This window comes from Cherax quadricarinatus, unplaced genomic scaffold (genome assembly GCF_038502225.1).
Source record: "Cherax quadricarinatus isolate ZL_2023a unplaced genomic scaffold, ASM3850222v1 Contig506, whole genome shotgun sequence".
Classification (NCBI taxonomy): domain Eukaryota; kingdom Metazoa; phylum Arthropoda; class Malacostraca; order Decapoda; family Parastacidae; genus Cherax; species Cherax quadricarinatus.
Window position 1 is genome coordinate 57,148 of NW_027195532.1, and position 25,334 is coordinate 82,481.

At 41.6% G+C, this 25,334-nt stretch overlaps 1 long non-coding RNA gene across 1 annotated transcript in view; it reads left to right on the forward strand.

Moving 5' to 3' along the window:
• Nucleotides 1–409: 409 nt before the first annotated feature.
• Nucleotides 410–25,334, forward strand: part of LOC138851401 (uncharacterized) — a 50,233-nt gene continuing 25,308 nt past the window's right edge. The window contains exon 1 of the long non-coding RNA XR_011391197.1: nt 410–534. This is a non-coding gene — a long non-coding RNA (uncharacterized lncRNA). The remainder of the gene's footprint in view (nt 535–25,334) is intronic.

A 25,334-nucleotide genomic window follows, 5' to 3' on the forward strand; every position in this document is an offset into this window, starting at 1 on the left:
CTTGCCGAATAGGTAAAACTTGGGATTTTGGCTTAAATAGCAAAGTTCATCTTCCCAAATACGGCAAGCGAAAATTTGTTTATGCAATAATTACGAAAAATCATTCTGAACTTAACGAGAGGAATATATTTCAATGTGTTTGATTATTATTAAATTATTGTAAACCTAACTAAATGATATTTATTTGAATTAGGCTAAATTAAATTTTGCTTGTTATAATAAGGTTAGATAAGTTTTCTAGGGTTATTTTCGTACAAAATTATTAATTTTTAGATAAACATAAGTGAAAAAATATATATTTAAAATTATTAGAGATAATTTCAGAAAGGACATAATTTTAAATGAGTTCTTGCTAAATTGCCTGTTTAACTATTCGGCTCGACATAACATATTCATGTATTAAATACAGTAAATTCACCATCTAACATCATTATGAAGTAGGAGGAGCTATAAGAGAGAGAGAGAGAGAGAGCAGCAGAAGGAACATTCATTATCTGTTGAGTCGTCATTGCTGTTGGATACTAGCTGTAACAAGTAAGTCAGACAAAGTGACTTATTTCCATTGGGGTGTTTTTAATACCTTATTATTATACTATAAAGGAGATATACTAGGAATATTATAAAGGAGATATACTAGGAATATTATAAAGGAGATATACTAGAATATTATAAAGGAGATATACTAGAATATTATAAAGGAGATATACTAGAATATTATAAAGGAGATATACTAGGAATATGGTAAAATGAGTTGTTTGTATCTACATGTGTGTGAGCTAAAAAATAAAAAAGATCATTCTCCTCCCTTTCTGTCGCTACATTCATTAGGTACCTTTTGGCACCCTTCTTGAACTGGTTCATGCTATGACTGGCTTTAACATGTTTACCTGGAGTTTACCTGGAGAGAGTTTCTGGGGTCAACGCCCCCGCGGCCCGGTCTGTGACCAGGCCTCCTGGTGGATCAGCGCCTGATCAACCAGGCTGTTGCTGCTGGCTGCACGCAAACCAACGTACGGGCCACAGCCCGGCTGATCAGGAACTGACTTTAGGTGCTTGTCCAGTGCCAGCTTGAAGACTGCCAGGGGTCTGTTGGTAATCCCCCATTATGTGTGCTGGGAGGCAGTTGAACAGTCTCGGGCCCCTGACACTTATTGTATGGTCTCTTAACGTGCTAGTGACACCCCTGCTTTTCATTGGGGGGATGGTGCATCGTCTGCCAAGTCTTTTGCTTTCGTAGTGAGTGATTTTCATGTGCAAGTTCGGTACTAGTCCCTCTCGGATTTTCCAGGTGTATATAATCATGTATCTCTCCCTCCTGCATTCCAGGGAATACAGGTTTAGAAACCTCAAGCGCTCCCAGTAATTGAGGTGTTTTATCTCCGTTATGCGCGCCGTGAAAGTTCTCTGTACATTTTCTAGGTCGGCAATTTCACCTGCCTTGAAAGGTGCTGTTAGAGTGCAGCAATATTCCAGCCTAGATAGAACAAGTGACCTGAAGAGTGTCATCATGGGCTTGGCCTCCCTAGTTTTGAAGGTTCTCATTATCCATCCTGTCATTTTTCTAGCAGATGCGATTGATACAATGTTATGGTCCTTGAAGGTGAGATCCTCCGACATAATCACTCCCAGGTCTTTGACGTTGGTGTTTCGCTCTATTTCTTGGCCAGAATTTGTTTTGTACTCTGATGAAGATTTAATTTCCTCATGTTTACCATATCTGAGTAATTGAAATTTCTCATCGTTGAACTTCATATTGTTTTCTGCAGCCCACTGAAAGATTTGGTTGATGTCCGCCTGGAGCCTTGCAGTGTCTGCAATGGAAGACACTGTCATACAGATTCGGGTGTCATCTGCAAAGGAAGACACGGTGCTGTGGCTGACATCCTTGTCTATGTCGGATATGAGGATGAGGAACAAGATGGGAGCTAGTACTGTGCCTTGTGGAACAGAGCTTTTCACCGTAGCTGCCTCGGACTTTACTCTGTTGACGACTACTCTCTGTGCAGGCAGTCTGTTCTAATCGTTTATTGCTGTAAAAAGGTGCTTGATGCCTGGCCAATGACTGTGGGTACTACAAAGCCGTGCTCTTTCCTCCTAGTAATATGATTGCTTTGGTTCCCAACCTTTACAAAATTGACAGCAAGATATTCTGGACACTGTGAGCAATTTTATAAACTTGATTTAACTTCATTTGTTTTACTCTATCTTCAACAATCAACATATCCAATTCATTCTGGCCTACATGCTCTCTTGGACCCAGGTCCAGAATGAATTTATGGCTATACCCCCAACTGTTTTAGTTGTTACCAGAGCTTTCTGGGGTTATTCTTGTACTCTTCGATTTTTGAGCAATAGTGCCTTGCCTTTGGTGTTTTTATTAGCCTCTGTTCTCCGTTCCTCACCTTTGGAATTCATTTAGCGCTACAATATCCTGCCTGTTTCCTTTAAATCCTTTTACCTGGAGTTTACCTGGAGAGAGTTTCGGGGGTCAACGCCCCCGCGGCCCGGTCTGTGACCAGGCCGCGGTCTCTGAATTTCATATTATCTAATATCTCAGTTGTCATCCAGGGTTCAGTTCTTCGTTTAATCCTAACCTCTTTAACTGGTGCAATATTATCAAGGATGGTAGTGAACATTGTTTTGAATTTTTCCCATGCATCATTTACGTCCTTGCAACTTGTTTTCTCTGTCCAGTCGCAATTGTGTAGCCTATTTACCAGTGTTTCTTTAATGTAGTTTCTAGTTGACCTCATTTTTATTATCCTGTATAGGCCTATCCTATCCCTAGTGATTTCCTGGTGCAGTAAATGATGAAATGATTACTAAGACCTGTGGTAATGTCACCTGACTGACTAATGTTCTCAGAGTGGTTACAGAGTATGTGGTCATTTTTTTTTTATATTTTATTTAAAATACATTTTACAATAAATAAATAAAAGCATACACAGTCAGATAATACGAAAACAATTAAGTCTTCATAAGCAAAACACTGCTCGTGTTACATTGCCTTTAGAAAATTTCCTATTCACATGACTCAGTACAACCCCCAACACGTGTGTGAAAAAACAAGATTACACAATATTATACCCAACATCAATGAAATCATTTCAAGTTACAATAATATGTGACATAGTACACTGCACACACCTGATGCATGTAAAATGTCTTTATACAAAAACTAAGGAAAACTGTGCAAGCAATACTAATTAAAAACAATTCTCAATTACCCCTTCCTTTCAGCAATATACACATTAATTAAGTACATGTAATAAAATATGTTGAGCAGTACACCCACAACCCCCCACAACCCCCACAACCCCCCACAACCCCACACAACCCCCCACAACTCCCCACAACCCCCCACAACCCCCCCTCACCCCAGATCATACCATTGTTCACTGAACACAGAAATGAATAACCAACATGATTTAAATCTTGAACATAGTATCTTGTTGACAATAAAAAAAATCCTCTTTAGTATAAGAATCATAGATTATGCCAACATGACAAATAATATTTAGAAAATAGAACATAATATTGAACTTAGTATTATGACTAACTAAAAATCATTTATATAATTATGAATGTCGTCATCCATGAGACTTTTACACATGATATAGTCACGGACTCACATATTACTTATGTATACATAATATTACATGTGGTCATCCATGAGACTTTTACACATGATATAGTCACGGACTCACATATTACTTATGTATACATAATATTACATGTGGTCATCCATGAGACTTTTACACATGATATAGTCATGGACTCACATATTACTTATGTATACATAATATTACATGACTTATGAAAATTTATATTCACAGGAATTATATCAGTGTCATACATGCCCATTAACTTACATAAGATTATAAAAATACCGAATCAATTTATTAAGCCTCGTCGAATCCCCATGCGACGAATGTAATTCATCCCCCTCCCCCCTTATGCAGAGACCAGTCCACCCAACCATTACAACACTAAATTGCGCAACCCTCTCACAGTCATACCTCTATACGATGCCGGAAAGTCTATAGCCCATCTACGTCCATACTCTACCTCATTTATACACTTTGTTTTATAGAAATGTCCTGCTAAAGCCCTTGTTCGTTCCTCCCCCCACCTCCCTCATCTCCCATGATATATAGATATAATCTGCCACTAAATACATGACGGCCCTCCTCACACTATCTCCCACTCCCTCTATATCCAAACTTAGTGCTCTTAATACCACTAACCTGCTTCCACCCACCATATCCAAGACTCTGCGAAACCATAGACGTGCCCCCTCGATATGCTCACAGAAATACACCACATGATAAGCTGTTTCCTCCCCCAACACAAAACACAATATTGAGACTGCAAAATTCCCTTCTGATACAATCGTACTTTAGTTGGCAAAATCCCATGTAAAAACCTATACATAGTTTCCCTCACCCTTGACTTCAACTGTAACTTACTGAATACTCCCCAGATTCATGTCCAGTTATATAATGGAAAAACAGTCTCCCCTTCCAACACCTCTTGACACCTTTCCAACCTCCCCAAAACACACGTCGTTACATTTCCCGGATTTCTTACTTGTAATAAGTATCTCAACATACTCATACACTCCTCTAAGTCCCTACCCCCCACCACCGCCTCACATCTTCCATCACATCCCTCACTCAGACACCACGTTCCCCTCCCAATCTCAGATAACAATGCTTCACGTACATGCTCTTCAGTCTACTACCCAAAGGAATTAAGCCTTAACCCCCCTTCGCCAGCGGTGTCATTACGACCGTCCGCCTCAGCCAATGACAACCATATCCCCATATAAAATTCAGAACTTTCCTTTGCACTTGCCGCACATCTTTCGCCATCAAGGGGTACACCACAGCCACGTGCCACAATTTAGGATAAATGAGTGTATTAACTACAATGACTCTCTGTTGTATAGTCAAACCACTCGTTCTTATTCCCCCTAACCTAAGCAAGACCCTTTGCACTACCGTTTTAGAATTTGCCTCTCTAGCCCCCTGCGCTGCCCCTCTGTACAATACTCCACAAATTTTTATCTGCTCTATGACCTGCCATCCATTCTTATTTCCCAGTTCCCCTCCCACCCATGACCTAACCTCCAGTAATTTCGACTTCTCACTATTAACACTCATACCTGTTGCTCCACTAAATATTTGAACAATTCTGCTTACATTCTCTAACCCCTCCTCTCCCCCCACTAAGACCGTTGTGTCATCCACATAACCAACTATACCCATAGCACCCCTAAGTCTTACCCCCCTCACTTACTCCTACATTTATCAACTTATATAATGGGTCTTGCAGACATGCAAACAGGATCTGAGACATGGGACATCCCTGCCTCAGCCCCCTACCCATACTAACCATCTTCCCCACCTTTCCATTTATTTGCATTCGTATTTCTGTACCTCTGTATAAAATTTCTGTCCACTGCACAATTTCCTCACCGAAACCCATCCTCCTCATAATCATCCATAATGCCTCTCTCTCTACACAATCATAAGCCACCTTCCAATCCAAAGCAAGAACACCTCCACCGTTCAATCTATGCTCCTCTATATAACCCTTTATCCTCCCATGCCCACTAAACATTGTTCGCCCTGGCACACCCATCTGTCCCATATCTATAACCTTCCCAATTACTTTATGCAACCTATTACCTAAAACGTTGGCAAACAATTTCTGATCTCCGCACATTAATGACAAACCTCTGTAATCTAGGATGCTATTCTGTACTTTCCCCTTTGGAAACATAACTACTACACCTGTCCTTTGTGTTAGACTCATGCTTCCCTTATCCTTCATCACATTCACCAACTGCACCAAGATTTCTTTCATGACATCCCAGTTGCTCAAATAAAATTCATTTGGGATTTCATCTATCCAAGGTGCTTTCCCGACACTCATCCCTTTTAAAGCCGTCCACTCTTCCTCTTCATCTATAGGCCCGTCTATCATCGCTCTATTTGCTGACTCTAGGTTTCTCTGTATCCCCTTCTCTAAAACCTTCAGATCTCCTATCTTCCTGTTTCCCCCTCTCATATATATCTCAAACCACTTATCAGCCTAAACACTCATACTTTCCGTAGTTACTAACCTCTGTTCCACCCTATACCTTCCCACATCCGTATGTACGTCCAACTTCATCATAGTCCTTATCCTCTGTCCTGTCTTTAATCGCTGCAATACATAGGCAGATGGCTTATCTCCCCATAAAACATCTTCCAATACACCTCTCAATCTCTCACCATCAAATCTTGCATTCTGCATTTCCATCAATTGTGCTTTGATGCCCTCAATCTCTTGTACTGGATAAACCCCACTGAAACCTTCATAGCACTGTTTCAACTGCCATTCCAAATACCTCTGTAAGCCATATTTCCACTGACTTACCTCCTTTCCTTTCCTCATATAAAAATTTTTGATTCCTGGTTTAGCATATTCCTCCCACCATCGTAGTATATCACCTCCCTTTCTCCCCTTGGCCCACTCATTTGTCCACCACTCAACAAAACTAACACCGTCCTCCAGCTCATCTAACAATCTCACATTAAGTTTCCGATAACTCATGTAATGCTTTGATAAACCTCCCCATCCCACATCCACGACCACTCCTCTATGATCTGAAAACAACGTTTATAGTTTCTGTATTAGCAGCCTGTAACCCGGGAGAAGCATAAATACGATCTAGTAGTGCCGCATATCCTCTCCTCACATAAGTATGCTCCACGTTCCATCCCTCCCCCCTCACTAAATCCGGTAAGCCTGCTCCCCCTAAAACATCACGTAGGACCACCAAAACACACCCTGCACCCCTCGGCTCCACATCTTTTCTACGTATCACACTATTCCAATCCCCTCCAAATAATGAATAAACAGGTAACCACAGCATATGATAAATTAGTGTGTCCCATACAAAATCCTCTTTAACACGTCTATTACTGTCCGCCGGCATGTATACACTCACAAAACACACACATACCCCACCCCATGTTCCATCCACCCTCGCTACTCTCCCATCTCCCCCTTCTTCCCAATGTAACAATTGGAAAGGACTGGTCTCAGCTATTAAAACAGCAACACCTCCCTTAAGCTTCCTAGTATACCCAGGATAAACTTTATATCCATCTACCAACAAATTCCTTCCATACCTAAAATTATGCTCTTGTAAAAATATTACTTGTATTCCAAGTCTCTTTAAAAAATCACTAAAGATCTTATGCTTTACACCAGCCCTTAGGCCATTAACATTTAATGTTAGACACTTCAAAATGCTATCGGGGGCTTACCAATTGATCGATATCCTTGTCTTTCCTTACATTTTTGCACAAAATACTTTTCACAATGTCCTTTCTTTGCTCAACTGTTACTTTTTTTTGCACATCCACTGAGAGTTTCTTACCAGATCGTTGCGCTGGTGTGAGGACATCATCACTATCAGAAGCCCATGCCTCTTTCTTGCATGATGCCTCTACTATGTGCATTCCCTCATCTTCATATTCCACATTGTGGACTTCAACCACAACCTCACTAATCCTCTGTGATTGCATATCCCCATCACCCACATTATCCACCTCTTGAATTCCACCCTCACCTACAAGTTTCCCATCCGACACCATGCTTAGTGTCCCATACTCATTCTGATCATCCAAGAATTCTTGTATAACAGTGTCTATTGCAGCCGTAACTTGACTACCCAATTCCACTCATCTCACCTCATCCTCCATATGCATATTCTCAGTAACTTGAGAGACCTCTGGTAATGTTGCACATTCTACCGGATTGTCCTCCACGATTTCACTCCATGTTCTATGATCTTGAAGATGCTTCCCTGTAGACTGGGTCGTCACCTCTCTCTCCTTCCCCACGCCTTTCCCATCTCCATGTTTCTCAGGTGTCGATCGACGAGAACACATTACTGCCATATGATCAAAAGTTCCACACAGTCTACAGGTTCGTCTCTGCCTCGCATATGTTACATATACCTGAGTTCTAAAGTCACTCAGTGTCACATATGATGGTATAGATTTGCGCAAAGACATTTTGAGGGTAAAGGAGCCCTCACGCAGTCCAGCATACATACCATCAGACCACCTTCCAATTTATGCCTGATGTATAACACAATACTCATTGAATATTGCTTTTATATCTTCTTCATCCGCTTCAAATGGGACATTCCGTAACTTTACCCAAGTATAATACTTGGATACGTCCCTCAGTCGTACTTCTAAACCTTCATACACACGTCTTGGTATCTTTCCACCATCTTGTCATATGTCACAGCTGTCGCGAATTTCACAAAGATCCTTGTAGCTCCGTTTAAGGCAATACCATCCAGATCTTCGTTGTTGCTGCAGTAGGTATCTCGTAGTATGGCAGGCAGCATAACAGAAGCATTGGTATGATAAACCGTTCCTTTCAACACCTCAATGCACACAGTGTTGATTCTCCGCCTGATAGCCTGCACTATTTTGTGAAAATCACTCAGTGCTACCAACAGGTGCTAGCTCAACCGCCAATGTCCGTCCTCCACCAAGGTTGAGTGACGAATGCAGGAGCAAGGCGTAGCACAACCTCACGGCCCGAGAGTGATGAGGTCAAAGTTACAGAGTATGTGGTCAATTAGGGTGGCTGAGAACTGTGTGATCCGGATTGGTGTATTAATTAGTTGAGTGCAACTATTTAAACCTAGAATTTGCTTATACCTTTTACATAGCCCTTTTATGTGGTGCTAATAAAATGTTGAATAATTACACTAACTCTGGAATTTTTTTACATAATTTCTTAAATGTACAACACATAAATAAGATAATAATTTTGTAATAAAATATGAGGCTGATTTGACGTTTTCCTGAAATTTCAAGTAGGGGGGTGTAGAACAGCTGCGGAGTGAAGCCGGGGGAGGACGCCATATTGAATTTAGTGTGTGAACACTGTACTGAATTGCACAAAGTAATCAGGTGATCTCAAAGGTCAGTTGGTGTAAATTGGCCTCAGTCTGTAATTTAGAAATTTCTGACATGTTCCTGCTGAAGAATTGGGATAAATAGTTTGCGGCAACCAGGACAAAAAAATAGAAGACCTCAATGAATCCTTCCCAACAACACACCTTAGCTAAGTGGCACTTACCCATAATAGTAGTGTACTTTGGGGATCAGCGATGTATGCCAAAGTAACACAAAGTAGAGGTGGTCTCCCCTCACTGCTGGTCCCTCCAACTTCCACAACCCTTCGTGCTCCCGGTACCCCCACCCTCGCCACCTGCCCGTGCCCCTGTGCCCCTACTCTAATTTTTCGAGTTTGGGAGGATTTTCGATTTGTTTGAGTTTTACCGGCTTTTTGAGAATATTGCCTGCTGTTCCAACATTTTACCCTTTTTCTAGAATTTTACCAAATTTTCTCGAATTTTGACAGTTTTTTGAATATTTTTGAGTCACCCCTCTATCTCCTGGGATCAAAGTTTACCTCAATTTTTTCAATGCTCCACTTCCTAGAATCAAGATTTACTCCAAGGTAGACACATTTTGGGTTCTTCCCTATGGGGGTTAGAGATACATTTTCACTCCTCTGTACAGGTTCCCTTTAAAAATTTCTTGATATCAGTAACCCTCTATGCGGTATGGTAAAGGTTCCCCTATGGCTCATGGTAAGGTCTCCTATACGGGGGTACAACAGGTTGAATCAAGTAAACACAGAGTGGGTGAACACTAAGTGAACAACAGGTTGAATCAAGTAAACACAGAGTGGGTGAACACTAAGTGAACAACAAGATAAAACAGGACTACACTAATACACCTTTTTTTTGTCATTTATTTTCCACTCTTTGACTCAAAAGTCCGCACCTTACTGCTGACTATAGGTTGGTTACAAACTCCTTGCGACTCAAGAACTGCACAGTCCCCTGTACTACAAGAAATTCGTAACCTACCTTGCTCTTGTAGCGTGAGCTATGGTGTTCTTCACACCTTCGACAGATATCGGTGACTTGATAGAAGCTGAAGTATCCTTGGATGTCCACGTCTTCCATAGTCTAGAAATACGCACACTGGTACACTGTGTTCCACAGTGTACCAGTGTGATTTGTCTTTATTGTTCAAAATCTTATCACTAAAGAAGCTGATCACACTTCTCTTAAGTGTTTATTGTGTTTTATGAGACACTTTGTTCACACTAACGCACAGATCGTTCTTTGTTGGTTATCCTGGCGTCAGTGTCACTCTCAGTAGAGTCAAAAGTAATCTGAAGACGCCACAGCACCCCATGCCGTTACTGCCCCTAGCACAAAGGAAAAGCTGACATAGTACTTTTGCTTCCTTGCCACTTCCTCGATGAAGCAAAGCAGAATGTTTAAATCTTGCTGTCTTAAGCATAGACAACAATGTCCACTATCTTTACTATGGTAATAAAGTGGGAGCAGGATTTTCCTTAAATGTCCTGCTAAAGTAAGAGATGTACTGTCTCTTATTAAAATACACTCTGCAACACTGGACTGCAAGGAGCAGCGGTCAACTTGACCACAGGTCGCATACTCGTACTGCATCTGCGATCAATTACTCACTGTAGCAGTAAACAAGATGCTTGCCCCTTCTGAGAGGGCTGGGCCCCTCAGGGCTGAGAGGGGATCAAGGGGCTGAAGGGGGCTGATACCCCCCTCCTGGAGAAAATTTCTCCACATACACCTTTTTTTTGTCATTTATTTTCCACTCTTTCATTAATAACAACAAATTTAGTAGAATTTTCCTCTCTTTCCTTCACTCCCATCTCCCTCCACACACACCCAATCTCACCCTCACTCTATCCACAACCCCTCAATTTTCACTAGTCTTATCCATCCACTTACATTTGTTTTCCACTCATAACCCCGCATCAATCCACAACTAACACTCCTCCAGGCACCATCTCCATAAATCATGGTCGCCACACTTCATCTATCTTCCCTAATCCATCTCCTCAAAAGTCACATACACTTCTCCATCTCACCCACAACTCACAACATTTCACAACACCCAACATGGCACTATCGTATATATTGGATCATGTTTTGTACAACTTCCAGATCCCAGGTATTGGAGTCCCCTCTACTGGTGCCCCCCAAAATTTCTCGTTTCAATAATAAATAAAAAAGTTTTCAAGTGTTTAATGACTCTAATATACAATTTCATTCATAACCCAGAATGTTTCCCGTTTTTACTAATTCATCAAAAGTCACCCACATCTCTTCACCTCACCCCCAATCTTTCCAACACTTCACCTCTTCACAGCCACACATCTATCTCCCAACACCTCACCTCTTCACAGCCACACATCCATCTCCAACACCTCACCTCTTCACAGCCACACATCCATCTCCCAACACCTCACCTCTTCTCAGCCACACATCCATCTCCCAACACCTCACTCCCCCTCACTCATAATGCACAACAACCCACAAACACCCACAACACTTACAACTTATGACGATCACACAATACCCAGCCACAATTTCACTTGTCTCAATTTTACATATCAAGAATTAAGATTTCTGTAAATATAACATAACACTAATATTACGCATTTTTCTCTAGTTCAACCACAACACCCACAACCCACAACACCCACATCAACACACAACGAACACTCCTCCAGGCACCATCATCAGAGTTGCTACAATTCATCTGTCTTCCCTACTCCATCTCCTCAAAAATCACATACCTCTCTCCATCTCAAGCAAAACTCACAACATTTCACAACACCCAACATCTCACTACCCATCTATTGTGTCATGTTTGTACAAGATACAAAATTTCACTCAACACAACACCCCACAATTTTCTCGTTTTCGTAATACAACAAAAGATATCACTTCACAAGTCACAAGACATCACATTCTTTCACTTACAACTTATAACCTCTTATTCACCCTCAATTTCACTTGTCACAATTTTTACATTCCAGGATTTAAGATTTCAATTGTTATAATTATGGAAAATTTATAAGGGGTTACCTGTATGAACCTCACCATTACATTCATACAAGTAATCTCATTGGGAGGCGACAACCATATATTATTTACAGTAATTACCCCGTGTAGGCCTCTGAGAAAACTTAAGCCACCCCTGGTCGCTGCAAGTGGCCCCTTCTATAACCCACACAGATCTTACCCATATCTATCCTAGACCAGTATAGAAGTGGAAAGCACCCACAAGTGCAGTGCTACTAATTAGTTGTGGACTGTATGGATTATATTAAAGTGACTGAAGGAAAAGATGGGGAGTGGTTACACGTGAACATAACGAGACTATTACTTACCAGATATTCTCTGGCGGTCACTTGTTGTAGCTGGATCACCCACAACCTATCAAATTACAACATACCTAACTGGCCAGTATCAGTTTGCTATAACTATAAAGGTTACTTAACTGTGGGTGGTTGATGCTCCTTATTTCCTCCATCCAGTCATTCCTGGAGTGGAACCACAGTCGATGGCCTCCACTCCAAACCAACAGATACAGATACTAATGCCGGAGAAAAAATCCCCCCCCCCCAGTACCAACAATACCACCAGTCCGATGACATTCTTTGCAAATATACAGGGTCTAAAGTCAGCAACAAACAACAAAATACCTTTCATCCGCAGACTCCTTGCAGAGGCAAAGGCAATGTTCGCGGCTTTCACTGAGACCCACATAAAGGATCACTTGGACAACGAAATATGGATCCCAGGTTACAACCTATACAGATGTGACAGAGTGAACACGCAAAAGGGGGGGGGGTTGGCCTGTACATTGCAGAGTCACTTGTTTGCACAGAACTGCTAAATGCCTCAAATGATGTAGTGGAAGTTTTAGCAGTAAAGGTCGAGAACCAAAACCTAGTCATTGTGGTAGTCTACAAGCCTCCGGATGCAACATCCCAGCAATTCCAGGAACAGCTGTTAAAAATTGACCACTGTCTGGAAAATCTTCCAGCTCCTGCATCCAACATCTTGCTCCTGGGGGATTTCAACTTAAGGCACCTAAAATGGAGGAATATAGCAAATAATATTGTTGCAGTAATAACACCAGGAGGCAGCTCTGATGAAAACTCACACTCACACGAGCTTTTAAATCTCTGCACAAAATTCAATTTAAACCAGCAAATAATAGAGCCTACTAGACTGGAGAATACACTAGATCTCATCTTCACTAACAATGAAGATCTGATAAGAAATGTCACCATATCAAAAACAATATACTCAGATCACAACATAATTGAGGTTTAGACATGTATGCGTGGAGCCCCAGACCGACATAATGAGATTAGTCATGAGGGAGCATTCACCAAATTCAACTTCAATAACAAAAACATAAAGTGGGACCAAGTAAACCAAGTCCTAACCGATATAAGCTGGGAAGATATACTAAGCAACACAGACCCCAACTTATGCCTAGAACAGATTAACTTGGTGGCACTTGATGTATGCACAAGGCTTATTCCTCTAAGAAAAAGGAGGAGTAGATGTAAAATAGAAAGAGACAGGCGCTCCCTTTACAGGCGACGGAAAAGAATAACAAAGCGGCTAAAAGAGGTCAATATATCTGAAATGCGTAGGGAGACACTGGTCAGAGAAATAGCAAGCATCGAACTCAAGCTAAAGGAATCTTATAGGAGTCAGGAATCGCGGGAAGAACTAAAAGCCATCAATGAAATCGAAAGAAACCCAAAGTATTTCTTCTCCTATGCCAAATCAAAGTCGAGAACAACATCCAGTATTGGGCCCCTACTTAAACAAGATGGGTTCTACACAGATGACAGCAAGGAAATGAGTGAGCTACTCAAGTCCCAATATGACTCAGTTTTCAGCAAGCCGCTAACCATACTGAGAGTCGAAGATCAAAATGAATTTTTTATGAGAGAGCCACAAAATTTGGTTAACACAAGCCTATCCGATGTTATCCTGACGCCAAATGACTTCGAACAGGCGATAAATGACATGCCCATGCACTCTGCCCCAGGACCAGACTCATGGAACTCCGTGTTCATCAAGAACTGCAAGAAGCCCCTATCACGAGCCTTTTCCATCCTATGGAGAGGGAGCATGGACACGGGGGTCGTCCCACAGTTACTAAAAACAACAGACATAGCCCCACTCCACAAAGGGGGCAGTAAAGCAACAGCAAACAACTACAGACCAATAGCAATAACATCCCATATCATAAAAATCTTTGAAAGGGTCCTAAGAAGCAAGATCACCACCCATCTAGAAACCCATCAGTTATACAACCCAGGGCAACATGGGTTTAGAACAGGTCGCTCCTGTCTGTCTCAACTATTGGATCACTACGACAAGGTCTTAAATGCACTAGAAGATAAAAAGAATGCAGATGTAATATATACAGACTTTGCAAAAGCCTTCGACAATTGTGACCATGGCGTAATAGCGCACAAAATGCGTGCTAAAGGAATAATGGGAAAAGTCGGTCGATGGATCTATAATTTCCTCACTAACAGAACACAGAGAGTAGTCGTCAACAGAGTAAAGTCCGAGGCAGCTACGGTGAAAAGCTCTGTTCCACAAAGCACAGTACTCGCTCCCATCTTGTTCCTCATCCTCATATCCGACATAGACAAGGATGTCAGCCACAGCTCCGTGTCTTCCTTTGCAGATGACACCCGAATCTGCATGACAGAGTCTTCAATTGCAGACACTGCAAGGCTCCAGGCGGACATCAACCGAATCTTTCAGTGGGCTGCAGAAAACAATATGAAGTTCAAAGTTCTCGCTTTCTCAGTACTTCTGTTGCCCTTGGGTACAAACCTCTCCTCAGCTTCCTTGCTTATGTTGTCATATATCCCATTATCTTGTTTACTGACTTCCCTGCCAGCTCTCTGTCCCACTGAACCCCGTGTAGGAAATTCCTCATGCCTATGTAGTCCCCTCTCTTGTAGTTTGGCTTCATTCGTCCTGCCCTTCCTGTTCCCCTCTCCACTTGTAACTCAACTTTACTAAGCTCAGAACCACATGGTTGCTGGCTCCAAGAGGGCTCTCATATGTGATGTCCTGAATGTCAGCACTACTCAAGGTGAATACTAGGTCCAGTCTTGCTGGTTCATCCTGTCCTCTCTCTATGGTGGTGTCCCTAACGTACTTTTGCATGAAGTTTTCCAGTGCCACCTCCATCATCTTGGCCCTCCACATTTCTGGGCCCCCATGTGTCTCCAGGTTCTCCTAGTCGATTTCCTTGTGGTTGAAGTCACATATGATCAGTAGCTTTTCCCTGCTCATATGAACCCTTCTGGCCACCTCAGCTAGTGTGTCAACCATCACTCAATTACTCTCATCATACTCTTGCTTTGGCCTCTTACTCTTTTGTGGTGAGTTATAAAATCACTGCAATTACCACCTTGGGACCTCCAGACTGAAGTGTTCCTATTATGTAGTCTCTTGCTTCTCCTCTATCTCCTCTCTCCATCTCATCAAAATCCCATTGGTTTTTGATGAGAAGTGCCAATCCTCCACTCCCTCTGTTCTCTCTATCTTTCTTCAGGATTTGATATCCTGTTGGAAAGATAGCATCTGTTATCATTCTTGTGAGCTTGGTTTCTGTGAGAGTTATAATGTCCTGTGATGCCTCTTCGACTCTTTCGTGCCATTCTTCCCTCATATTCATTATTCCATCAGCATTAGTGTACCATACCTTCAGTTTCCTCTCCTACACTGTGTTCTCGGGGGTCTGTGAGGGTGGGGGGGACCTGGCAGTGTGCTGTGGGATTTTATGGTGTAGTGTGGGATGGGGCTGTTAGTGTAGATTCTGGTTTGCGGGTTTGGTTGTAGGGTGGTTCTGGTGTTCTGCCCTGCTCTGGTTGCCCTCTCCTCTGCTGATTCTGTCCTTGTCTCCCTTCCTAGCCCCTTTTGCATCTGTGTCCTCTCCCTGTGTGTGTGTACTCACCTAGTTGTACTCACCTAGTTGAGGTTGCAGGGGTTGAGTCCTAGCTCCTGGCCCCGTCTCTTCACTGGTCGCTACTAGGTCACTCTCCCTGAACCGTGAGCTTTATCATACCTCTTTGTGTGTGTGTGTGTGTGTGTGTGTGTGTGTGTGTGTGTGTGTGTGTGACATGCATCTTGTTCTGTATTAGCGAGAAAAAAGTGTCAAGAGCATCTTTAGGTGTTGCAACAAGGGATGTGTTGACAAGGGTGTTGTGAAATGTTGGAGGACTTGTACAGCATGTTGCAATAGTGTATGTTATGATATGTGGATATTATTGAGCTGAGTGAAAATTGTGAGTTGAATGGGAGCCTTGGGATGAGTTATGCTCTTTAAGTCCAGAGAATGTGGGAATTTGTGTAAGTTTTAATGAAATTAATGGGATTTTGAGTAAATTTTAATGAAAATGAAAATCGAATGTGAATATTTTCAAGAAAACTTATAGGTGGTAGTGATATCAGTTGAATTGTGGTGGTGGTGGTGGTGGTGGTGGTGTGGTAGTTAGGTGGAGAGAAGGCAGGTCAGTTCCTGCTGTGACCTGTAATCTTATCAGAGGTAACTCAGATAAGATCACAGATAGTCCTCGACAGCTATGTGAATGGTAAAATAAGGTAACTTGAGCAGAAGACACCTGGAGTTGTGAAGTGTGGGATTCAAAGTTTATTCTCTATAAGGATTACAATGCTGAGTTTACAGAAGTTTGGTTATTGTTTGGTTTAACATGTAGTAAAATTGAGATTACAGAGTGTACCACTAGAACGCTTAGCATGGCTAGGCATTTCGGGCATACTTAGTTTTATTCTTAAATGTAAAATATTACAAATTATGAGGTAAGTTGGTATTATGGCTAAGTGACTAAATACTATTTTGTGAGTTTAGCAGTGTGAATGCTTTTGTTTTGGCACAGTATATAGTTTCAGTATTGGAGTATCACAGGATTCATTATATTAAGACTGAGATTAATATTTCTGTTTATGGTCAAATGAGTGTGCGAGTGTAAGTGTGAACCACCAGGTGGTATTCGTGAAGTTAGTTGACGGGGTGTATCAGGGAGATAAGATGTTTTCTAATGGTAGTTTTGAAGGTGATGAATGTGTCTGCAGTTCTAGAGTTCTCAGGTAGGGTATTCCAGATTTTAGGGCCTTTGACATACATTGAATTTTTGTAAAGGTTTAGTCGGACACGGGGAATGTCGTAGAGATGTTTGTTTCTGGTGTTATGCCTGTGGGTTCTGTCACAACTATCAAGAAAGCATTTAAGGTCAAGGTTGATATTAGAGTTTAAGGCCCTGTAGATATAGATTGCACAGTAGTAAGTGTGGATGTACTGAACTGGGAGTAAGTTTAGATCTTTGAAGAGTGGGGGGGTGTGCTGCCAGGGATGGGATTTAGTGATTATTCTTACTGCAGCTTTTTGTTGGGTTATTATTGGCTTTAGGTGTGTTGCTGCAGTTGATCCCCAAGCACAAATAGCATAGGTGAGGTATGGATAAATAAGTGAGTGGTATAGTGTGAGAAGGGCATTTTGCGGCACGTAGTATCGTATCTTGGAGAGGATCCCAACCGTTTTGGATACTTTTTTGGCTATATGCTGGATATGGGTGCTGAAATTCAGGTTATTGTCAAGGTATAAGCCTAAGAATTTTCCCCCATTATTTCTGGTAATTAGAGTGTTGTCAATCTTAATGTTAATTTGTGCATCTCCTGCTCTGCTACCAAACATAATATAGTAAGTTTTGTCAGTGTTAAGCGTAAGTTTGTTGGCTGTCATCCAAGTCGATATTTTAATTAGCTCCTCATTCACAATGGTGTTAAGGGTGGCAAGATTAGGGTGAGAGATGACATAAGTCGTGTCATCAGCAAAGAGAATGGGTTTTAGGTGTTGGGATACGTTTGGTAGGTCATTGATGTATATGAGGAAGAGCAGGGGACCAAGGACACTTCCCTGAGGAACTCCAGTATCAAGTGGCCGTGTTGCTGATGCTGTGTCTTTAATGGTGACGTACTGATACCTATTAGTAATGTAAGATTTGAAATAAGCAAGCGCATGGCCTCTTATACCGTAGTGGTCAAGTTTGTGGAGTAGGATTTCGTGGTTTACTGTGTCAAAAGCTTTTCTTAGGTCAATAAAAATTCCTAGTGGATATTCCTTATTTTCCAGTGCTGTGTAAAGCAGATCTAGCATTTTTTATGATTGCATCATTAGTGCTTTTATTTTTCCTGAATCCAAACTGGCAGGGGTTGAGTATGTTTTGAGCCGTTATAAATGAATACAGTCTCCTGTGCACAAGTTTCTCAAAGATTTTGGATAGCAATGGTAAGTTAGATATTGGCCTATAGTTGTTTAAGTCTGTGGGGTCACCACCTTTATGTATTGGTGTAACCCTTGCCATCTTGAGTAGTTTCGGGAAGGTGCTAGTCTCTATTGACTTGTTAAAAAGTAATGAAATAGCATGCGAAAGGACATGAGCCGCTCGCTTGTACAGTAATGGTGGGACATGAGACAGATTCCCCGAGTTATTTTCAAGTGACTTTATGATCTCAATGACTTCCGTGGGCTCAGTTGGTGCAAGATAGAAGGAATTAGGGAAATTTCCATCTAGGTAGTCCCCGGCATGGGCATTGGTATGTGGGATTTTACTGGCGAGACCAGATCCTATGTTTGAGAAGAAGTCGTTTATCTTGTTAGCTGTGTCAGTGGGATGTAGTGGTGTTTCATTAGGTTTAGTTAGGACAATATTCTTGGTTTTTCTCAGTTTGTGGGTCCCTAGAATCTGAGAGAGTGTTTTCCAGGTCTTTTTTATATCTCCTCTAGTGTCTGTGAATCTACTGGAGTAGTATAGTTGTTTGGCTTTTTTTATTACTTTGGTGAGAGCTGATGAATAGTGCTTAAGAATATCTTTGTGTATTAAGCCCTGTCTATATTGCTTTTCATATTGGTGTTTCTTGTCAATGGATTTCAGAATGGTGCTGGTTAGCCATGGGCAACCAAGCCGTTTGTTTGTGATCTGTTTTGTTTTTATAGGACAATGTTTGTTGTATAGTCTAAGTAATTTGTTAAGAAAGATGTCTGTCCAGTCATCAATACCATTGGCCTTGGAGAATTCTGTAGGCCAATCAACAGTCTCTAGGTCAGCTGTGAACTTCCTTACTGAGGCCTCGTCATGGAGTCTAAATGAGACTTTGTTGTATTCAAGTGGTGGTTTACTAATGTTTGTCAGGAGGAAGGTAGGGTAGTGGTCTGTAGTGCTATCTGTGATTATCCCTGATTTAAGGGGGGCTAGTATATTGGTCCATATGTGGTCTATTATGGTTGCACTTGTCTCAGTGAGCCTGGTTGGTTTAGTTATTGTTGGTATGAGAAGTGTGTTGTTCATATTGTTGATGAAATCAGTTACAGGCTGATCATCTAGTAAGCCAAGGTTGATGTTGAAGTCTCCAGCTAAGAGAAGGTGGTGCTTATTCGTTTGTCTGTTTGTTATTAGTGACTTTAATTTCTCACTGAAATTTGGGATGTTTGTGTGAGGTATCCGGTAAATGGCACCAATTGTTATAGGCGTCTTAAGGTTTTTTACAGTAAAATTAGCAAAAATGTATTCCCCATATTCATCACTAAAGCAAGTGGTGCTAAGACAAGATAATTGGTTAGAGTAATAGATTGCAATACCACCCCCAACTTGGTTTGTTCTGCAGTTGTGAATTGCTGTGTATCCTGGTAGAGGGTAGATATCTATTGTGTCCTGCTTAAGCCAGGTCTCAGTAAGAATAATGCAGGAGAAGGGTGTCTTTAGTGATTCAAGGAGTGCTAGGAGGTCATCATAGTGTTTGCTTAAGGACCTGATGTTGTAGTTTAGTACTGATAGACTTTTAGCATTGTTTAGGATAGTGCTGGCTTGTGATGCTGTGTAATAAAGGCAGTTACTTTCCAATAGGTTTTGATTGGGTGTCAGATTATGGAGGTTTAGATCAGGGTCAACGTGATCAATCATCTTCTAGGTTTAAAATTATGGTTATTTATATCCTGTGTTGTGTGTTGAGTTCTATTACTGATATCTGTAGTGGTTGGAAGTTTGGACAAGTATATAGCTAGAGTATTTTGGTCATGTAGGGTATAGTCACTACTACACATAATGAAGTTGATGTTGTCTGTGTGTTGTGCTGGAATGAACTAAAGTACAACTAGGTATAAACTAGTAATATAAAAATACAAATTAAAAATAGAACAAGACTCTCACTTGTAATTGCACTAAGGTCTAATAATGACTTTTGTGGAGTCTCTGTTTTTGAGCTAGAGTGAGCTAAAGTACAATAGGTTTAATCTAATAATATAAAAGTACAAATTAAAAATAGCACTATTCTCTCACTAGTAATTGCACTGTGGTCTAATATAGTGAATTTGGTATTGACTATGCCTTGAGGTAGAATGAGCTATGGTACAACTGAATTTAATCTAATAATATAAAAATAGAGAGTGGTAGTTAAGAATGATGTGGTTATTATTGTAAAAAATATTTGCTTTTCCGAAGCTATAGTGCCTAATTGGGGTTGAATGTGTTTGTGTTGGTCAAAAAAATGTATTTGAAAATGGAGGAGAACCAACAGAGAAGCTATGCATGCGCTGGGGCAGAGGGGAGGTCGAGACGGGGCATAAGGAGTCTCGTTGGGGATATAGGCTAGGAGAATGTGCTAGTTAACATGGAACCAGTAAATTGGTGGTTCTGATGGTCGAAACGTGGTTAGTGGTCCCACTTCATAATAGGAAGTGTCGTAACTGTTCCTAATGAAGAGGGAAGGAACGTAATTTGTGGGACCACTATAACCAGGTGGAAAAATTAGTAAATAATGAGGGACACCAAGCTTGGAAATGGTGCAACGACATGGAGAATGATCAGGGGAAAATACCCATGATTTAATCATCACTCATCAGTCTCCTCTAACATGTGTACAATTTATGAGATGTTAAGCCGTATGGAGGCCTCTGAAGTAATCAGTGATAATAACACTAAGTTAAGGAATGGTTGAAGTGAGATGAGGCGCCATTCCCCGAGTGAGTGAACATATGTTAAATTCGTGGTTCCTGTCCCGAGGATAGTTTAGTTTTTATGGAGTCACGACTTCTAAACCGGAACAAGCCAACGGATACCTCGTCCTGCTGGAATAAGAACCATATCGGTGCAGCAGGACATCGAAATGAGATGATGGATTACCTGGAGTTTACCTGGAGAGAGTTCCGGGGGTCAACGCCCCCGCGGCCCGGTCTGTGACCAGGCCTCCTGGTGGATCAGAGCCTGATCAACCAGGCTGTTGCTGCTGGCTGCACGCAAACCAACGTACGAGCCACAGCCCGGCTGGTCAGGAACCGACTTTAGGTGCTTGTCCAGTGCCAGCTTGAAGACTGCGAGGGATCTGTTGGTAATCCCCCTTATGTTTGCTGGGAGGCAGTTGAACAGTCTCGGGCCCCTGACACTTATTGTATGGTCTCTTAACGTGTTAGTGACACCCCTGCTCTTCATTGGGGGGATGTTGCATCGTCTGCCAAGTCTTTCGCTTTCGTAGTGAGTGATTTTCGTGTGCAAGTTCGGTATTAGTCCCTCTAGGATTTTCCAGGTGTATATAATCATGTATCTCTCCCGTCTGCGTTCCAGGGAATACAGGTTCAGGAACCTCAAGTACTCCCAGTAATTGAGGTGTTTTATCTCCGTTATGCGTGCCATGAAGGTTCTCTGTACATTTTCTAGGTCAGAAATTTCACCTGCCTTGAAAGGTGCTGTTAGTGTGCAGCAATATTCCAGCCTAGATAGAACAAGTGACCTGAAGAGTGTCATCATGGGCTTGGCCTCCCTAGTTTTGAAGGTTCTCATTATCCATCCTGCCATTTTTCTAGCAGATGCGATTGATACAATGTTATGGTCCTTGAAGGTGAGATCCTCCGACATGATCACTCCCAGGTCTTTGACGTTGGTGTTTCGCTCTATTTTGTGGCCAGAATTTGTTTTGTACTCTGATGAAGATTTAATTTCCTCGTGTTTACCATACCTTACCCTCTTCCATACATTTATTAAATAATTGCACCAACCACTCCAAAACTATATCCCCACCTGCTTTTAACATTTCTATCTTTAACCCCTCAATCCCGGCTGCCTTACCCCCTTTCATTTTACCTACTGCCTCACGAACTTCCCCCACACTCACAACTGGCTCTTCCTCACTCCTACAAGATGTTATTCCTCCTTGCCATATACACAAATCACAGCTTCCCTATCTTCATCAACATTTAACAATTCCTCAAAATATTCCCTCCATCTTCCCAATACCTCTAACTCTCCATTTAATAACTCTCCTCTCCTATTTTTAACTGACAAATCCATTTGTTCTCTAGGCTTCCTTAACTTGTTAATCTCACTCCAAAACTTTTTCTTATTTTCAACAAAATTTATTGATAACATCTCACCCACTCTCTCATTTGCTCTCTTTTTACATTGCTTCACCACTCTCTTAACCTCTCTCTTTTTCTCCATATACTCTTCCCTCCTTGCATCACTTCTACTTTGTAAAAACTTCTCATATGCTAACTTTTTCTCTCTTACTACTCTCTTTACATCATCATTCCACCAATCGCTCCTCTTCCCTCCCGCACCCACTTTCCTGTAACCTGGACCTGGAGTTTACCTGGAGAGAGTTCCGGGGGTCAACGCCCCCGCGGCCCGGTCTGAGACCAGGCCTCCTGGTGGATCAGAGCCTGATCAACCAGGCTGTTGCTGCTGGCTGCACGCAAACCAACATATGAGCTACAGCCCGGCTGATCCAGAACTGACTTTAGGTGCTTGTCCAGTGCCAGCTTGAAGACTGCCAGGGGTCTGTTGGTAATCCCCCTTATGTGTGCTGGGAGGCAGTTGAACAGTCTCGGGCCCCTGACACTTATTGTATGGTCTCTTAACGTGCTAGTGACACCCCTGCTTTTCATTGGGGGGATGGTGCATCGTCTGCCAAGTCTTTTGCTTTCGTAGTGAGTGATTTTCGTGTGCAAGTTCGGTACTAGTCCCTCTAGGATTTTCCAGGTGTATATAATCATGTATCTCTCCCTCCTGCGTTCCAGGGAATACAGGTTTAGGAACCTCAAGTGCTCCCAATAATTGAGGTGTTTTATCTCCGTTATGCGCGCCGTGAAAGTTCTCTGTACATTTTCTAGGTCGGCAATTTCACCTGCCTTGAAAGGTGCTGTTAGTGTGCAGCAATATTCCAGCCTAGATAGAACAAGTGACCTGAAGAGTGTCATCATGGGCTTGGCCTCCCTAGTTTTGAAGGTTCTCATTATCCATCCTGTCATTTTTCTAGCAGATGCGATTGATACAATGTTATGGTCCTTGAAGGTGAGATCCTCCGACATGATCACTCCCAGGTCTTTGACGTTGGTGTTTCGCTCTATTTTGTGGCCAGAATTTGTTTTGTACTCTGATGAAGATTTAATTTCCTCATGTTTACCATATCTGAGTAATTGAAATTTCTCATCGTTGAACTTCATATTGTTTTCTGCAGCCCACTGAAAGATTTGGTTGATGTCTGCCTGGAGCTTTGCAGTGTCTGCAATGGAAGACACTGTCATGCAGATTCGGGTGTCATCTGCAAAGGAAGACACGGTGCTGTGGCTGACATCCTTGTCTATGTCGGATATAAGGATGAGGAACAAGATGGGAGCGAGTACTGTGCCTTGTGGAACAGAGCTTTTCACCGTAGCTGCCTCGGACTTTACTCTGTTGACGACTACTCTCTGTGTTCTGTTAGTGAGGAAATTATAGATCCATCGACCGACTTTTCCTGTTATTCCTTTAGCACGCATTTTGTGCGCTATTACGCCATGGTCACACTTGTCGAAGGCTTTTGCAAAGTCTGTATATATTACATCTGCATTCTTTTTGTCTTCTAGTGCATTTAGGACCTTGTCGTAGTGGTCCAATAGTTGAGACAGACAGGAGCGACCTGTTCTAAAGTCATGTTGCCCTGGGTTGTGTAACTGATGGGTTTCTAGATGCGTGGTGATCTTGCTTCTTGCTGAACACTCTAACACTACATTTTTAAACCTACCCTATACCTCTTCGACCCCATTGCCTATGCTCTCATTTGCCCATCTATCCTCCAATAGCTGTTTATATCTTTCCCTAACTGCCTCCTCTTTTAGTTTATAAGCCTTCACCTCTCTCTTCCCTGATGCTTCTATTCTCCTTGTATCCCATCTACCTTTTACTCTCAGTGTAGCTACAACTAGAAAGTGATCTGATATATCTGTGGCCCCTCTATAAACATGTACATCCTGAAGTCTACTCAACGGTCTTTTATCTACCAATACATAATCAAACAAACTACTGTCATTTTGCCCTACATCATATCTTGTATACTTATTTATCCTCTTTTTCTTAAAATATGTATTACCTATAAATAAACCCCTTTCCATACAAAGTTCAATCAAAGGGCTCCCATTATCATTTACACCTGGAACCCCAAACTTACCTACCACACCCTCTCTAAAAGTTTCTCCTACTTTAGCATTCAGGTCCCCTACCACAATTACTCTCTCACTTGGTTCAAAGGCTCCTATACATTCACTTAACATCTCCCAAAATCTCTCTCCTCTGCATTCCTCTCTTCTCCAGGCGCATACACGCTTATTATGACCCACTTCTCGCATCCAACCCTTACTTTAATCCACATAATTCTTGCATTTACACATTCATATTCTATTTTCTCCTTCCATAACTGATCATTCAACATTACTGCTACCCCTTCCTTTGCTCTAACTCTCTCAGATTCTCCAGATTTAATCCCATTTATTTCCCAACACCGAAACTCTCCTACCCCCTTCAGCTTTGTTTCGCTTAGGGCCAGGACATCCAACTTCTTTTCATTCATAACATCAGCAATCATCTGTTTCTTGTCATCCGCACTACATCTACGCACATTTAAACAACCCAGTTTTATAAAGTTTTTCTTCTTCTCTTTTTTAGTATATGTCTACAGGAGAAGGGGTTACTGGTCACAGACCAGGCCGCGGGGGCGTTGACCCCCGGAACTCTCTCCAGGTAAACTCCAGGTAAACTAGCCCATTGCTCCCGGCATTTTAGTCGCCTCATACGACACGCATGGCTTACGGAGGAAAGATTCTTTTCCACTTCCCCATGGACAATAGAAGAAATAAAGAAGAACAAGAGCTATTTAGAAAAAGGAGAAAAACCTAGATGTATGGATGTATATATATATATATATATATATATATATATATATATATATATATATATATATATATATATATATATATATATATATATATATATATACATATATATGCAAAACAACCACTCTGAAA